General features: G+C 43.1%; 1 protein-coding gene across 4 annotated transcripts in view; it reads right to left on the bottom strand.

Annotated features, from left to right (window-relative positions):
* TOGARAM2 (TOG array regulator of axonemal microtubules 2) overlaps positions 1-13800 on the bottom strand; it is a 70281-nt gene extending 56481 nt beyond the window's left edge. The window contains exon 1 of one of the 4 annotated variants that reach the window (XM_083496044.1): positions 13729-13800. The gene's annotated coding sequence lies outside the window, so the exon portion shown is untranslated. Of the gene's footprint in view, positions 1-345; positions 382-7228; positions 7256-8050; positions 8255-13728 lie in introns of those variants that run through there. The other 3 variants (XM_083496041.1, XM_083496048.1, XM_083496046.1) reach the window with 3 other exon arrangements.
* Positions 13801-19011: the final 5211 nt, after the last annotated feature.

Genomic DNA, 19011 nt, shown 5'->3' with positions numbered 1-19011 from the left:
GTTCTACTTCTTCTCCAGCAAACATATTTTGATCCCAGACTACCACTATTTTGGGGTGGGATAGAATCACATTTCTTGTGCAATAAACCTGCCCCCGGCCAACAAAAAAAACACTGTACAGGGTAAAAATAAAGTGAAAAGTAAAGTGACAGGGTAATGCACTGGAAAGTGTAGGATGGAATAACATTCATTTAATGCATTGTACGTATACACATCCTCCAAATAAATCAGAACCGATGGCCAATAAATAGCCCGCACATCTAACCTTCCTGCAAACTTTGTGCAGACAAATCAGGGTGAATGCTCAACAAACAGGTCATCCAGAAGCTACCATAACTGACTTACCAGTCTACTTTCTTTTTTCCTCACACTTTGAAACCATTCCTGTGTTTATTTAATTTCCAGTTTGTGCACTGCAAAAAAGGAATCTCACTGCACAGGATTGCACCATTCAAACTGCACCCAGGAAGGATGTGCACACACACACAAGAGAGATGGGGGGGGAGAGGGAGAGGGAGATTACATAAGCATTAATTAGAGCCCAACAAAGAGGGCCACTTTTCATACAGAACTGCCACTTACTACCCGACCTAGAGCAACAGAAGGGGATTAATAATTCACCGCCAAAAATCTGAACAGGGTCCTGCAGAGACACGGAAGGCAAACTCTGCAGTCCTAGCTGCAAGAGCATGCTGACTTCTAAAGTAGCCTACAGTGCTAAAGAGAAATGAAATAAACTATTGATAGAAGCAAGATTCTAGGAAAGATGATTACATGATAGTCACTCATTTGCAAAAACTCCCCATGCTGTTTTTCATTTCCTTCCTTCCTCCCCCCACAAGCAGAATTGTCCTACAGTATTATGAAGTTTCAGGGCTTGGTTATATATATATATATATATATATATATATATATATATATATATATATATATATACACACACACACACACACTATCTGCCCACAGGCACAGAGCACCTGCAAACACTACATTCTGACAGCTGGAGTGTAAAGCATGGATAGAACATGCAATCCAAATATAATTGGTATGTCCTGGAGAATCAAAGCATGAATATTGCATATTATTTTGCTGTGGGAGAAGTAGCCACAGTCCATTTATAAACCATGAGAGATAGCGCCAGATTGGTTAATCTGTTCCAATTCTGCTTCTGCTTCTTATTTTGAGGCCACAACTCCCCCTTACATTTAAAAGCACTATGATGCCACTTTAACACTTATAGCTCCCCCAAAACATCCTGGGAATTGTAGTCTGCTAATGGTGCTGAGAGCTGTTAAGGAGGCCACTCATCCCTGCATAGAGCTACAATACCAAGAGTGCTTCAATAAACAATGAACCCAAAGAACTCCAAAAATTGTAGCTCTGTGATAGCAATAAAGGTCTCTTAACAGTTCTCAGCACACTTAAGAGTTCCTAGGATGTTTGGGATGGTCAAAATGGGACAGTGGTACCTCGGGTTACATACGCTTCAGGTTACAGACTCTGCTAACCCAGAAATAGTACCTCGGGTTAAGAACTTTGCTTCAGGATGAGAACAGAAATAGTGTGGCGGCGGCGCGGCGGCAGCGGGAGGCCCCATTAGCTAAAGTGGTACCTCAAGTTAAGAACAGTTTCAGGTTAAGAACAGACCTCCAGAATGAATTAAGTACCCGAGGTACCACTGTATAATATTTCTTTAAATGTATGGTGTGGATGTGGCCTAAATTAATCCCAAATGGAGTTTGTTTAAGCTTTGTGACCTAAATGTTAATTACAACGTTCAGTGAAATCAAAGCCATTGGCTCTCTTTCTTTCTTTGGTTGCAAGGCATGGCAGGAGGCAATGCTGGCCACCAACTTGGATGACTTTAAAAGAGGATTAGACAAATTCATGGAGGTGAGGGCTCTCAGTGGCGACTGGCCATGATGACTATGCTCTGCCTCTGTAGTCAGAGATGGTAATGCTTCTGTATACCAGCTCCTGGAAATAACAGGAGAGTACTTTGTGCTGAGGTCCTGCTTGTGGGTTTCTCACAAGCATCTGGTTGGCCACTGTGGGAACAGGATGCTGGACTAGATGGGACAATGGCCTGATCCAGCAAGCTCTTCTTAAGAACCACCACGAACTGGTGTTAGCAGCTGCTGGCGCAGATGTCACTCATGGATGTCCAAGTGAACAAGACCTTCATTGAATTAATGCTGATAATTCCAGCTCACTAATAAGTGAATGCGGCAAGACTTCCTTTTGCAGAATACGTGCTGATTCTTCCAGAAGATTTGTTCTTCCACTTGTTAGGCAACTCTAGCAATAATAGTGCATTCTCCCAAGAAGGAGGCATTGATTCTTAATCAAGAATTTATAAAGTGGTAGAGGGAGATACTCCAGGAGACAAATAATTGGCTCTGGGGGAAAGCACATCCTGAGTATTAAAGAGACCCCCCTCTGGAGTGTAAACAGACATGGTCGTAGCAGCGCAGGAATTAAGGCAAATAGCTAAAGTCAATTCATCGTTTGAAAGCCTCCTGAGCTACAACAAATACCTGAGCCATAGGGACAAAAGAGGAGGTTAATGGGAATTTTTAATGTATAGTGAGGCTTCCTCAACCTCGGCCCTCCAGATGTTTTTGGCCTACAACTCCCATGATCCCTAGCTAGCAGGACCAGTGGTCATGGATGATGGGAACTGTAGTCTCAAAACATCTGGAAGGCCGAGGTTGAAGAAGCCTGGTATAGGTGACTTTTAGACATGAGGCTAGTGACAGAATGTGCTTGTCGTGCCTTATTCCATGTGGAGCATTGACCGAAAACTAAACAGCAGAAATGCAGTATGGGAAACTCAGTGGTAGGAGCTAATTCCTGGAATGCTGTACTTGGAGGCTTGTAAAATAAACCCATGCATCCTCCTCCAGCTATACCTTTATGAACTGCTTACGTGCATGAGAACCATGTGATCTGAAGATAGCCTCGCTAGGCTTCTTGTGGCTTAACAGTATACTTTGACTTTGCCCCAGAGTTCCAGATGAAGCTCCTTCGGCTAAGGAAAAGATGAGGGCAAGAAAACATAAGCTCTTAATGGGCTCTAAACAGGGTTAAGTTGGGACTGCGAATAAAACATTTAAAAAAATGGACTCCCACATGAATTTTTTAGAGTGGCTGCAAGGATTTGGCCTAAAACAGTCATTTATATAGCACTTTATTACATTGAAACATGAAATGGCTTTCCTCCACTAATAACAAATTTAAGGCAAGAGACATGCTCTTGTCTTGAATTTAGGCTTGACGTCTGCAAGTGATATACACTTGCAGGATATTATTTGTAACTGTAATAGTCCCAAGAGTTCCAAACTTTAACTAGGGGATATAGTTGTAGGCAGGAGAAAAGGAAGATTACACATTGCACATGCATTACAATCAGCTTTTACTTGGCATGGTGGTAGTATGTGTATTTTTTATTTTATTTTTTGCAGAGAGATTGCAGAGAGAGCTGAAGGAGCTATACAGGAGAGGCCACTCCATTCCACGCCCATGGCATGCACACACATCCCACAGGTTTGCATTGTACTGTATTCCAAAACCCTGAAAAATCTGTGTTCAGAGATGATAGAGGGATAGAAAGAATAATAAGATGCCTCTATCATTACATGTTCCACTTCCTTAAATGTTACTCTCCTTCTCTGTTCTTTAAGAAGCTATAATCAGGGCAAACTGGTGTCTCACAGCAAAAAAAGGAAGGAAAAAGATTTAAAAGATTTCTAACCCATGTTTCAGGGCACACTGCAGTCCCAAGGCAATTTACAAAAAGTTAAAATACAACACAATAAATAACAACAACCTACCCCCATCAATCCCATCAATTTATGAGCAGCATCAATAAACTGTTTTAAAAGCACAGCATGTTAAAAATTAACCAAATGCAGATTGAATTAAGAGTTTCCTTAAAAGCTAGCAGCGATGAAACCATGCATGTTTCCCTAGGAAATGAGTTCCAAAGGTTTGCAGCCGCCACCACAAAAGCCTGGCCCTGCCAATTTAACAGCTTTCACTGGAAGGTCAAAAAGCAACGCTTCAGATGAATATCTTAAAGTCAGTAGAAATATTTTGAATGGGAAGAATTTGCAGGAGAGAAAGTCAAGTTGGCCGTGCTTGAATTATAGGAGCCAGAAGCAGGCCCAACTCTCTTACCTGTTTTACTGGCTCTCTTAAGAATGCTACGTGGGACCATAATGTGGCTAGTGAGAGGAAGTCAGGGTTGGAGGCTGTGGATTTTGCAAAATACAGTGGTGCCTCGCAAGACGAAATTAATTCGTTCCGCAAGTTTTTTCTTCTTGCGAGTTTTTCGTCTTGCGAAGCACGGTTTCCCATAGGAATGCATTGAAAATCAATCAATGCGTTCCTATGGAGACCGTCCGGGGACAGAGGGGAAGCGCCGCTCTGTCCCCTCTTTTGAAGCAAGGGGCTGTGGGGAAAAGATCGCTTCTCCCCGCCGTCCCTTGCTTCAAAAGAGGTCCGGGGACAGCGGGGAAGACGCGCTGCGCTTCCCGCTGTCCCCGGAGCTTGCGGGGCAAGCTTCGTTTTGCGAAGCAAGCCCATAGGGAAATTCGTTTTGCGAGTTTTTCGTCTCACGAGGCGTTCGTCTTGCGGGGCACCACTGTACCCCGCAAGCCCCATGATGTATTCCTCAGCAGAATTAATAGTGGGGAAGCTTTGATATTTTAATTCTTCAAGGCAGTAGCAGTCCTTCATTATACTGGACCCAAGTTTCGTTCAGCAACAATCCACCCTGAAGTAGTTGAGCAGCTCTAGGGCTACAAAGTTTTGCGAAACATTAGAAAGACAAACTGCTTTAACAAAATAAAACACACTTTTGATGGCCTTTGGCAGGCTCCTTCATATCACTCTGAGTAGATGCTGCTGCCTGATTGCAAGAGGAACATGAGCAGCACTTAATGCTCTTTCGTTATATCCTGAGAAAAATCAAGGGATGCCGGTGATTTTTTCTTAGTAAGAACGAAAAGTAAATTGAAAAAGAAACTTGTCTTCTCTTAAGTTAAGGTATTGGGGGAGACTAGAATTATGGGATAGAATTTTTCTATCCAATCTGCATGCAGGGCCAGAACCTCAGAACAGTACAGAAGGAAAGAAGGACCTGAGCCTCAGCCTCCTCAAGGATAATTAGACAGAAAAGACTGGCTGCTGCTGTAGTCAATGCTAATCCATAAAGGAGGAGAAGAGGTGCAACTCTCCTCTTGGACTCAGCAGCCAACTTCCTACAGAGCTTTCACTTCCTATGGCTTAGAATCAGAGATTAACTCCTCACTAAGCAGGAGAGTCTTAAGGCTCAGAGTGAACAGGTTGAGCCCTGGGCATTCAGTGCCTAGCCCTTCTACCATTCTATAATATTCATGAACTATTCCTATGGATACAGTGGCGTAGCGTGGTTTGTCAGCACCCGGGGCAAGGCAAGTAATTTGCGCCCCCTAACCCATGGATTTGCGCCCCCTAACCCGTGGATTTGCGCCCCCTAACCCCCAGATGTTGCGCCCGGTGCGGCCGCCCCCCTGCACCCCCCACGCTACGCCACTGTATGGATATATAGACTTATCCGTAAAATATTAAATTATTTTATTATTTACCGCTACATAGAAACTCAGAAAAAGAAATATTACTAAAGCTAGAACAAAATATTATGTTTCAAAAACCCGATATATGGCTCCCTATGGTCCAATACAGCAAGGGGGTGGGGGAAGGTGTCTAATGATTACACTGTGTACTTCCTGATAATTTTACTGAAATTGTTGTAAGCCCCTCTGGAATGAGAGGTCCTCATTAGCTCCACTATAATATAAACTGGCACGGGAAGGGTTGTAGGTCAAGAGAAGGATCCAGGTTCAATTGCTTGCATCTCCAGGTAGGGCTAGGGAAGACTCATGCCTGAAACACTGGAGACCAGCTAAAAGCCAGTATAAGCAATACTGAGATGGACCAATGATTCGACTTGGAATTAGACAGGCCCCTAAGCATCCATTCATTTCCTACAGCAAGAGATCTCCACCAAAATCTCTTCCTAAAAATCTATGTGTGTATGGCATATGTGTGATGAAGGGCACATCCTTGCAAAATTCACACAGAGCTTTTCAATAATAATAATAATAATAATAATAATAATAATAATAATAATAATAATAATATTTAATTTATACCCTGCCCTCCCCGGCCAAGACCGGGCTCAGGGCGGCTAACACCAAATATATAATACATTAAAAACACAAAATCAAACCATTGATTAAAATACAGTTCAAAATCACATTTAAAATCAAAATAAAATTAGGTGGGAACCCACGAATCACAACCATAAGGAATATTAAACGTTCACCAGGCCTGGCCACCTGTGCTGGTCCCATGTGGGCCAATAGAAGGAGCCAAGAGACCACTTACATACAGGGTCCCATAGAAAGAGGAAAGAAGGAAGTGGATCAGACTGGACCCCGGCCAAAGGCCTGGCGGAACAGCTTCATCTTGCAGACCCTGCAGAAAGATGTCAGATCCCGCAGGGCCCTGGTCTCTTGTGACAGAGCATTCCATTTAAAAATATACGGCAGCTTCAATGTATTTTAAAGGGGAAAGCATCAAGACTATTCAGACTCATTTGGAGTCAAAGGCCTGTATATAAACTCTGCTGGGCTTGTCATGACCCAAATCAACAGCACTAGCAAAGAAAATAGTTCGTGTCATTAAGGTCATGACCCAAAGACTGAGAAACCCCTTCAATAGTCCCCTCTCCCATACAAAAGCAAGCAAGTCAGCATAAAGCAAAAGGTTAATATACTAATTAGCATCATTCATATGCAGAAGGAATGGGTGCCCTGCGCTACAAAAAGAGAACAGTATTCAAGACCAGGAACACTAAAAGACATAATCACAAGCAATGTATGGCCAGGTCAGGACCTGGAGAGCAAACAGTCTGCTCACATAACCGGTAATATATTCAATGGCAAAATAACTCTGCTATGTGTGGAATGAAAAAAATAAGATTAGCACAGTTTAAATGCCAAGGAACAAGGAGATAGGCCAGAATACCCGACCTCAGAGATCGGCAGAGTTGTCTTAAATCTGGCCCATTAATATAAAACTGTGTGTGTTTAAAAAATAAAGGGGAGGGCATCTCTGATCAGTGTAACCACACTTAATTGAATTCTACTTCTAAATTTCATAAACTGATCTGAAGGGCAACCTTCTCCCATCCAATCCTGTCCACAATTTCAGTTTGTGGTGAGGTGTTCTTCTCCAGCTGCTTCCGCCTTCAGAAATGAGGCAAGTGGGTGGCAGCCAGGGAGATGGGCTTTCCAGTGGTGGTGGTCGTCAGCTTCTAGAATTGCCTTCACAGAGAGGTTCACCTGGTGCCTTCTTAACTTCAGTTTTAGATGCCAAGTTAAGACCTTCAGTGGCAAACAGCTATATGATGAGAACTCAGCACACTAGTTGGTTTAATTGTTAAATTATTGTTGTTTTAGTCTTCCAGCCTGCTGCCATCTTAGGGTTGTTTTTTAATTGATTGCAGTATTTTAAAGTGTCTTTATTCATGACTCCTTTGGTAAATTTGGTTCAAACTGAGAAGCACAAGAAAGAGACATACTCCAGGATAGGGAAGGTAGACAAAGTGAGAGAGACGTTCTTGACTAGAGCAACTTTTTATCTGAACTGTGATTGGCTTCTCACTAACCTCAACTGCCCACTTTCCTATACTTGCCACAAAGAAAGTGATCCTTTTAACTCTGAGATGCTTAAATTTACTGCCTCCACACTTTTTCAGTGCCATTGCAGAACAGATCGTAGCAATGCATTGCTGTGCATTTTGAGTGCACTCTGCCTAGCAGGCTACTAGCTTTTACAACACTTAAAGAGTCCCCTAAGAAACAGCTCACTTTAGAGCAGTAAATAAATCCTATTCAGCTCTGCTTCCCCCAAATCAGCTGAAAGCTACTTGGCAAATGGCAGAAACCACAAAGCAAAGGGAACATTTGCTGCAACAATGACAGAAAGAAAAGCAACCTACCTCCATTCTCAACTAGATGCCCCGAATTAACACTTGTAGGAATTGCTTCAGAATTTCCACAGTGAGGCAGGTCTAATGTTGGGGTTCTGCACTCCCCAAAACATCATTTGCCCCTGCCCCTCTGGACCCTTCCTTGGATTTGTTTTGCTAGATACGAAAGCACCATTACCATTTGCTAAGGAATTAAGCCTACAAGCAGCACATAAGGAGATTCATTAATGCATTAAGACAGGCGTGATTTGATTGGCTCCTTTTTTTAGGCATTTGGCACATGGGATGCAAACAGATCTGTGGGACCTGGGTGTCAGGGGAGACCAGGCGACCTGCCAACATGCTAGCTTTAAAAAGGAGAAAGAAAGTCAGCACCAGTTCCTGAGTGTTAAAGAATTTTCAGTCAAAAGGCAGATCACTGATGCCCATAAAACCAACAAGCAGAAGCTCCCCCCCCCTTTCCATGGGAAAACCACGTTAGTGCCTCTGTACCACTGAAAATGAATTCCTTCCTAGCATTCTTAATTTCCTCCTCACCTTCTGAAGTGCTTTTTAACCAGTACTGGCCAGTATTGATGGAAAGTAAAAAGAAACATTATCAATTGCACATGGAACAGCAGTTTTGATGAGACATTGTGATAGGAAATTGGGGTCTGCTTTCCTTCCTGTAGGGGCCACTGTCCTGCACAACCCTTGGACAGCTAGAGTAAATGCACATCCACGTTATAAAAAGAAGAAGCAAGACACAGCACACACTGAAGGGGAGGGGAAAGCAATCTGATTCTTTTTCCATCAGTTCTTGATTTAATAATCGTGGAAGGGACCCTTCCAACTGTACAATTCTATGTACTGTACACATCTCTGAATTTTGCAATGCAGTTCTCCTCCCAAGTAATGGGTTAAAAAAATGCACATAGTGCAGTAAAGTGACCATAAAAATGCATATATTCATGAAAATAACATACACAGATGCACTATTTTAGGGTGCTTTATATTAGACAAAATTGAATGCGAGCATGTACACTGGGAGAAATTCATACAAAAATGTTGATGAATATTCATGTGGAACACACACACACACTTATAACCAAATGCAAACTGAGGTGGAAATGTGAATAACTGCACTCATTAATGGGGGGAAAAGAAACCAAAACCGACAGATTTGCCCATTTGAATCATACAAAAGATTGACACTCAAAGCATTTTTGGGGTGGGGGGTGGGGCAGAGAAAACAATCCCGATGTTTGGCCATTATTCTTGCACACAAAAATGGAACACATGATGGCTGGCCTTAGTGGGAAAGATTCCTGGCACAGCCAATTAAAAGTTTTAGCTGCTGCAGTCCCATCCTTTGACAAATCTCTACCTAAATTTCCACTTGCTGATCTCGCAGTTACTCCTGGCCTTGTAATCAATAACATTTAATTCCACCAGGCTTCATAAACAATGCTGACAAGTAATAGCAGGAGCAGCTCCAAGATCAGATAAACACCCCAAACACAGACGTGGGTAGATATACATTCCAGCTGCAGCGGCAATCAGTAATACACCTCGAGTAATGACAGGCCCAACAGTATATAACCAGGAATTAGACAGGGAGGTCTCCACAAATCATTACATTCCCAGAGCTGTAAAACATTAGATGTCAGGGCAGAGACTATTCAAGGACTAATTGGAAAGGAAAGAAGGACTACAAACCTCTTTCTAGGGATGCTTCACACAGCACCAGGGCTGGCCCTACCATTAGGCAGAGTGAGGCAGCTGTCTCAGGTAGCAGATGCTGGAGGTGTCAATAGCGTGCCAACACTGCCCCCATTCCCCCTGAGCCCCCCAAGCTAGCCTGTTCTGCATCTCCTACCCTCATTTGCTGCCCTCAGGTGCAGTGGAGGATGTTTTCCCATCATCAGCACTAAAGCGGAGTCAACTGCCCACCTGGTCAGATTTTGTATGTGGAATGTGAGGGCACCATCTTTTCCTTCACCTCAGGCAGCAAAATGCCAAGGGCTGGCCTGGAAAACCAAGTAACTATCTACAAGCAAAGCATTATGTGTAGAAATTTACACATGGGCAGCACACAGAGTTTAAATTACAATGTGGTTGGGAGGTTACAAGGTTTTTCTAGAACTCGTATGTGAGGTATCATTTTTCTTCTCCTTCCTATACAGAAGTGCTTTTTCTTCTTTTGCTCATGAAGAACTATTCTGACACTTTTAGCTCCCTCAAATACTAATAAGTCAACGGAACAGGCACAGTGAGTCACGCATCATACTTTAAAAGTAGGGCTGAGCCTATATTCCTCAGGAGAGGGGTTTTTTCAGGGGGTGGGAATCAGATAATTTTATTCAGCTCACCCTTGTCTAGTAATGAGAGCCATTTTGCAGAATAGTCTCCTTCTCCTTCTTTGTTTGGCTGCTGCCATTTTTTACCCACAATACCTCATAATGACACTAATTCCAGGGCATTGGGGAGAATGCCACAGTTTCAGCCGCCACCACAGACAATACAAAGAGTAGCAGCAATAAAACCAAAACAAAAGAGCCCACCACAAAAAAATGGAAAGCTCTCTAAGGGGAAAAAAAGCAACAAGCTGTGTTGTTTCTGCTGCCAGTGTTCATGTTAATCCCCATCTCCAAGAAACTGCTGAAGAAATTCTCCTCCCTCTGGATAATATTTGGCAAAATGAAACACAAAAACCCTTCTTTTTCTGCCCCTAAATAAGAGGAAGAATTCTGGGCTGCCATTTTCATTCGGCTTTATTGTAAATTCATTTCCTGTGTGAGAAGAGTTTGCGTTGCTTAAAGTGACAGACGTGTTAGCCCTATTCAGGTTTTCATTTTCTGGGTTTCCACAATGGGTGGAAAGACCGAACCTGTTCACAGGAGATGACAGGAGATGGAAAATGGAAACAAAGGAGCATAGGTTTCTATAGAGGGGGTGGGGAGTGGGAGCAACCCAAGAGGGGACATTTACAGAGGAAACACAGGGGAAACACAGGGGGAGAGCTGTACATGTAAATGGCAAAACTGCTCAGGAGATGAAAAGCAGGTTCATTTCCTGTCCATTCTGCCAAGCTTTCCCGCTCTTACAGACACAAATAGCTCAATTCATCAAGTACATCCTGATTGTTCAAATAAGTGTCAGGTGACTGTGAAAATGTCTATGGCTTGAGAACAATGATGGTGTATATTTGGGAACTAGCAGATTATCAGGAAATGAAAACCCAATAAATGTTCCACCATACAGAGATGGTGAAGTGGGCATTGCGGAAGGGGAACTTAAATCTATTAAGGCCTCGTCTGCACTGTTTGTTAAGGGTGCTGAGTGTTGTTGTTGTTTAGTTGTTTAGTCGTGTCTGACTCTTCGTGACCCCATGGACCAGAGCACGCCAGGCACTCCTGTCTTCCACTGCCACCTGTTCCCTTCATAGAGCTACTGTTCATGATCAATCCTTGTTCCCATAGAGCTCTGGGAATTGTAGTTCTGTGAGGGCAATACAGGCTCCCCTGTCAACTCTCAACACCTCTTAGCAGACTACGGATCCCAGGATTCTTTGGGGGAAAGCCACGGCTGTTAAAGTGGTATAGTACCAACAGCACTGGGAAGCAGCAGCCAAACCATCATTTTGAGGTGCAGCCTGGATACCCTGTCTAACAAAACAGCACCTGAAACAGAGCAGGAACTTGTGGCTCTTCCCAATGTTGTTAGACACCAACCAGCATCAGTCCCAGCCAGCATGGCTAGTGGTCACAGATGCTGAGAGCTTTAGTTCAGCAATATCTGGAGGGTCACAAGTTCCCCATCGCGAACAACAGTGCTGTTAGAAAGGCTTGCCTTTGTTAGCTATTAGAAGAAGAAGAAGATGAGGAGGAGTTTGGATTTGATATCCCGCTTTATCACTACCCAAAGGAGTCTCAAAGCGGCTTTCCCTTCCTCCCCCACAACAAACACTCTGTGAGGTGAGTGAAGGTGAGAGACTTCAGAGAAGTGTGACTGGCCCAAGGTCACCCAGCAGCTGCATGTGGAGGAGCGGAGACACGAACCCGGTTCCCCAGATTACGAGTCTATCGCTCTTAACCACTACACCACACTGGCTGTCTATTGTTCTGCGGTTTTATGGCGTTGCTCTTTGGTGTTGTAATTTTAAATTTCATGTCTGCATTATTAAGTTTCTACTTGTTGTACAAACAACAAGTGACTGTAAGGTGAAGGTCTTTTATACACACCATATTTGTGCACAACCGAACACACACACGGTGCCACGATCCTGGAAATGGGGAGCACCCTGGGGAGGAGTCCTGGCTCGCGAGGAGACCCTTCCCAGAGCCCAAAAAGGGCGTCCCCTTCATGCACTGGAGAGGGTCTCCTTGTGAGCAGGAGGCCTTCCCACCTAACAGCTGGTGTGCAGAGTAGCAAGACAGCAGCCCCTACCCCTCCCATCAGCTGTGTGAGCGCTGGGCTGTCCCTCCAACATGACTCTGTGGACCCATCAGCTGTGCCGGTCCACGAACCCGCACTGTCCCTCCAGCTCTCATGAGTGGAGGAATGGCATGGCTCCATGGATTGGCACAGCTGAAGGGCAGAGAAGGTTCTTCCCCACCCATCAGCTGAGCTGATACTGGTGAGTGCCCCATTTTACGCGCTTTTGCATATGCATGTGGGGGTACGGAATGTATCCCCCGTGTAAACGGGGAGTCAACTGTATATAAATATTCATATAAATGAATGAACAAAATGCTACTACAGTGGTACCTCAGGTTAAGTACTTAATTTGTTCTGGAGGTCCATTCTTAACCTGAGGTACCATTTAGCTAATGAGACCTCCCACTGCTGCCACGCTGCCGCCACACAATTTCTGTTCTCATCCTGAAGCAAAGTTCTTAACCCGAGGTACTATTTCTGGGTTAGCAGAGTCTTTAACCTGAAGCATCTGTAACCTGAAGCGTCTGTGACCCGAGGTACCACTGTACTATTTAATTACTATTGGGAAGAGTGCATTGTCCTAGAGATAGCTACAGCTGTCACTTGGTAGCATGGTCATCCCTCCTCACCCCTTAGCACATGAACTGCAAGCGAAAGTAAAACTTCTCAAGTAATACCATAGCCTTGCCAGTGAATTGTCTTGCTACACTGTAGGTTATTAACCATTAACTATTAAAGCTTCTTTCAAGGGCTCAAGGTGGGGGGAGGGTAGCATGAATAAGTTTTTCCTGTTTTCTCCCTTACTATCACTCAACACTGATATACATATATTTCCTATGATTTTTAGAGAAGTACGTGAAGGGTACTCAGCAAGTATTTTCAAATGTAAAGATTTAAACAAATCCAAGCTTTCCATGTGCCCTAGAGGCGACAGAATACACAGGATGACTATTGGATATGAAACAAGCACAGCTTAAGGGAACATTCTTCCTAAAAATCATCCTGTGTTGCAGAGAAAGTTCTGAAGCTAAGAGCCAGAGCATAGATTGATTCCTATGGGTTCTGGCAAGCACTCTAAGTCATTTGAAGAAAAGCCCGTTCACTTATGGTGGTGGGATGAGGAAGAGAGAAGAGGGTCTGTTAGCAGGTAAGAGGGTGAGATAGTCCCTTGGGAATACTCAACTCCAATTCAGAAAAATAGGTCAGAGCAACAAGTTCCCTTAAGCAAGTTACCGAGTGTGTGTGTCTAACATTTCAAGCGAACTTACCTCAATCAAAATTAAAAAGTGGCACTAGTCGTCTTGTCCAAATGGATGTGAGAGGCTCTTCATCTTCAACTCATTGATGTGGGCATGAAAGAGATTCTTGTTGATCCCAGTCTCTCGCAGCAACTGTTGCCATGGTTATAAATCATTTCTTTTTGCCCCCCAATGGTCAGCGACAGAATATAAAGAATGGGCTTACTAGGTAGGAGCAAATCCAATGTGCAGAGACTGGTTCCCCTCTCAGAAGTGTGATACCAGCCAGCAATAGATGCTGTCAGTTTCATTGCCTGCACTTCAGAAAGCCAGGTTAGAGAGAGAAATCTCTGGATGAGACCCAGATAATAATGAGAGTTTTTAAAGTCACAAGCAGAGAGATTAAAACAGAGCAACCTTCCCACATTCATGTACAAATGAAAATGGGGTGGGTTTTTTCTTTTTCTGAGGCAAAGGAAGGGGTGGGAAGCATGAGTGCCATTCTGTATGAAGTACAGAATAGATTGTTTTGCTACCAATATGTGAATTGGGCAGCTGTGTGATCAGCAGGATAAATTCACACCATACTTTATTTTATATTGTTGTTGTTGTTGTTGTTGTTGTTGTTGTTGTTGTTGTTGTTGTTGTTATTTTATTTCTTACCAGGTTTCCATGGTGCATTAAAACAAAACAAAATAAAATACAGTATATTATCAATTTAAAAATGCACAATCAGAAGCATTTGTACAATGCAATTTGGGATATAGCACTTTCTGAAAAACAGATGCAAAAATTTCAATTACTAAGAAAAAATTTCAATTACCCCATCAGCCAAACTTACTGCCTCCCTTGCATCTCTTATATGGTAATTGCAACTAATGGCTTATAGTAAGAGAGAGGGAGAGAGTATAGGACAGGGGTCTGCAACCTTTAAGACAAAAAGAGCCACATGGACCCATTTCCGAAGAAAAAACAACAACTGGGAGCCGCAAAACCATTGCGACATTTAAAACAAATATATCTCCGGAGCCACGATCTGACAGCGGGCGGAAAGGTGACGTCGGGACGGTGCGTGACTAACGCGCATACCGCCCCCATGTGACGTCACAGCCAGTACAGCGCCTGCCACAGTGAGGAGTGTCGGGGTGCACAATGCGCCTCTTCCCCTCGCTAGTATCCGCCCCGGAGCCGCAGCAAAGATGTAAAAGAGCCACATGCGGCTCCGGAGCCGCAGGTTGCAGACCCCTGGTATAGGATATATGTAGAGGCATCATAGCAAGGACAGAGGTGGAAGAGAAGCAAAGTACTGTCTATGGACCCCCTGGTCCCAGAAAGCTGTGATCTGGAGCTCAGCCAGAGCATATGTGTTCTGTGCTCAATTGTGTTTGTTTTTCTTCTACTGAGAGGTTTTGGGAGGACTAAATTAAGCAATACATATTTTCATATTTTGAAACCTTTTTTTTAAAAAAAATACACTTTTGTGACTCTGATTTCTTTAAAAAAAACATCTGGAAATTATGGTAAGACAAACATGACAAAAAGGCACATTGACATTTCCAAGCACTTTGTCAGGAAAGAAAGGAGAGATTCTCAGGGTGTCCATATTAGGTTTTATATTTGCATAATATGAAGCTAATACAGAGAAGAAAATATTGTTTCTAGAACAGAATGCCATTGAAGCAAAGTTCCAGTAAATGAAACATTTAATTATTATTTTTTAAAGTTTCTAGATCTAATGTTTCATACAAACTGTTAAAATGTGTACTTTCTGGTAGTGATTTAGACATCAGAGCAGATCTAGCCTGGCCTTTCTGTACTCCGAGGGTGGATTGTTTATCCTCCTGATTCTTACTCGTTTGCTATCTACCCCAATGCTACCAAACTCTACACCACCCTTTATGTTACAGTGGATGGATGGGCAAGGGGACAGGCAGATGTGGGGCAGGTTTGAGAGGTATTAACTTGCCACTTCCCCCCTTCCTAAAAAGAGTTCCGTTGTGCAAGGGCACCATACACATCTCAATGTGAATTGCAAATATTTGGGATAATTCGCAGAGAATTGTAAACCTTCAGCTCAAGCGAACGGTTTTCCCTAGGAAAAGGCAACACTGCTCTGTTTAAGAATATGACTGTTCACGCTGCTTGCTGTTTAAGCAAAAGCAGTTCTGTGTGACCTCAGCTCATAAGTTTAGAAGACCTGTGAAAAGTTTCCATATCTGACCACAGATTCCACTGCACCAGCACCTCCCATGAGGTCCAGCTATGCACACCCCCAGGAGTCTTGTTTGTATTACTGGTGTGAAGAGCAGCACTGGGGAATTAGGCAGTTGCATGAAGTACCATGTCTATTCAGATGCTGGGAATAGAAGCCAAAGCTTGTTACCCAGGCTACTCTCTACGTTTTTGTTTGTTCGGTGGCTTTGTTGGGTGTGGAAGGAGAAAAGTTTTGGAACTGTTAAGAGCAGGTGAGATCTAAACCACGGAAGAAATTAACTTACCTGTGAAAAGACTAGATAAAATTAAGGTTCTTCAACCCACAGCTACCACATGTATTGGTTAACTGAACAGAACACGTAACAAAAACTGCAGACATCCCTGCAAAAGATTTAAAAATTGCCTAATGGGTGAAATTATTGCAACAAATATCAGGGCTGCCACAATTAAATGCTGCCACAAGAAAACTGGTTTGTCAGCTATAGCCTCAGTCGCTTCCAAGTTGATCTAATGGTAATTTCTGTGTGCTAAAGAGGCTTTTTGGTGCTCTCCCCTGCAGTAAGTTCCTGATGGAAGTTGAAGCCCATCAATTTCTGGAGGGCCACAGGTTCCCATCCCTGAGCTGAGTTTTAAGCATTGCATTCACCAGTGCTTCCAGCGAAGAGACAAGACGGCCTTCATCCCAAAATAACTGGAGGGAAGAGATCTTGTTGTTGTTGTTTAGTGACCCCATGGACCAGAGCACGCCAGGCATTCCTGTCTTCCACTGCCTCCCGCAGTTCGGTCAGCCTCATGTTTGTAGATTCGAGAACACTGTCCAACCATCTTGTCCTCTGGCGTCCCATTCTCCTTGTGCCCTCCATCTTTCCCAACATCAGGGTCTTTTCCAGGGAGTCTTCTCTTCTCATGAGGTGGCCAAAGTATTGGAGCCTCAGCTTCACGATCTGTCCTTCCAGTGAGCACTCAGGGCTGATTTCCTTAAGAATGGATAGGTCTGATCTTCTTGCAGTCCATGGGACTCTCAAGAGATATTACTGATCCACATTTCAGGCTAAACTGCCCATTAGCCACACAAGACGTGGTAAGAGATTTTTTTTTCACTTCAATTTACTACCCTGCTCTTCTATACGTGGCTAACAATTTGCATTTGTAACAGAAGCAGTAACAGATAAACACATTTAGCAATAGATATTAGTCCTCTAAAAATTACCACTGCAACAGGATAAATGCCTGCCAGACAGTGTGTTGAGTACATGAGAGAAGGCCAAGAATGAAGGTGCCAAACAGCCCTCCCTCCCTAGGCAAGGAGTTTCATAATCTTGGGTGCTCAGATGCCCTGATCTGCTCCTCTTCTAATGCCAGTTTTGGACTGGTGCCCTCAATGAATGAACATTGTATGGTACTAGTAGAGGTACAAGGTCTACACAGCAAGCCTTTGGATGGTGGTGGAATTCTTCCAGGCTGATACTAATGTTAACAAATCAGAACTTCCAAGTGATAGGGCTTAACCACTTAACCACTGGCTTCCAGCAGAGAGCCTATCGGTTTCTCCCATGGGCTTTGCACTTTGCAGAAGGTAACCAGTAATGGAAATATAAGACAAAGCTCTAATTCAAATGTTAAAAAGCAAGTCTTTCCAAAGTACACCACAGTACCTTGCAATCACTTCTGACCAGAAACTTCCCACCATTTTGTGGCACTAATCTGACACCCACTGGCCATCTTTGGAACTAGAAACAGAACAAGAAACTTTGGCACCGAACTCAAAATAATGTGGGGTTTGCCAGGGATAAATGAACATCAAAACATAGCAGTAAACAAACTGTGATAGATTTAAACTAAGTTTGAGGAAGCAATGAAATAAAAGTGCTAGATCTTTTGACAATCACACAGGCATCTAGTTAGCCACTGTGAGAACAGCTTGCTAGACTTGATAGGCCATGGACCTGATCCAGCAGGCTCTTGTGTTATTTAGGTTAAGAATAAACAAGTAAACAGTAAGTAAACAGAGTGTCATGCAGTATGTTTAAAATAATAAGCAGGCTTATTGTGCCATCAGAAAAATTGTGATGCCTGGGGACTGTACCTAGGTCTTGCCCCAATGGTTTCTGTTCTGTCCCCTCAAGTGCTTTTGCCTGGCTGGAATTTGCCCTTCAGATGGGGTAGCACCTCTTGGTCAGAATGATTAAGACATGTGTGAATAACTCAAACACTTTTAAAATCACAATACAGTGGTAGAGGATGGGCTAAATTAGCTTCCACAAAAGCGTCCATGACATATTTGAAAGGAATTGCCATCAACATTTTGTATTGTGAACCATTACAGATGAAGGGCAGTATACAAATTCAATAACATCATTTCAATGTGGTCCAGAAACTGCTTCCATGATTTCCTCAATCACTTGGTTGTTCATATACAGATATGGGACCCAGTAATGTATTGGACTCAGAAACAAGGGAAGTTCCTGTTTTGTTCCCCCCCCCCCCCCGGCCCCCGAATACTTCCACATGACATTACCATTTCATAGCAACTCTGGAATATTGCAGTCCTCAAACCACTTTTTTGCCTGTTGCCAAAACTCAGTCATTTGCCAAAAGATCCATAATGGTTGTGCAATACTTTCATTATGTGGAAAGCACTGTTATCTGTGGTAGTGGTGGCTTGGGCAATTGCTATTTTGCAACTTTTTTCTTTCGTTTTTGACAGGTGGCCTTCTCACTGCAGTTTTTAAAATGGCAGGTAGTTCAGACTGACACAGTGAACACATATAGTGCCTGACACCTATTCTCCTAAACTCCCTTGGAGTCAGAATTCTGTTATATAATATTAAATTAATTTTGAGGTAAAAGGAGTGTGCCGTAATGAATCTTTAAAAAAATATAATAGACGTCCCACCAAAATTGAAGTAACAAAGCAAGGTACATGTAAATACTTGGACTGAGTTGCTTACATTTATAGAATAAACTTAATGTAATAAGAACGTTTAAATTCTTGATATGGAAATACAGACTATAGTAATTGTTGTGGGACAGTATTTGTTTTAGGTATGTCTGCCTCTCTAAAACTTTTAATACAACCCATATACTTAAAAAGAGGTG

Source organism: Podarcis liolepis, assembly GCF_965112155.1.
Source record: "Podarcis liolepis genome assembly, chromosome: 3".
Lineage (NCBI taxonomy): Eukaryota > Metazoa > Chordata > Lepidosauria > Squamata > Lacertidae > Podarcis > Podarcis liolepis.
The sequence above is the reverse complement of the archived record's forward strand: the minus strand, read 5'-3'. Positions and strand labels throughout refer to the sequence as shown.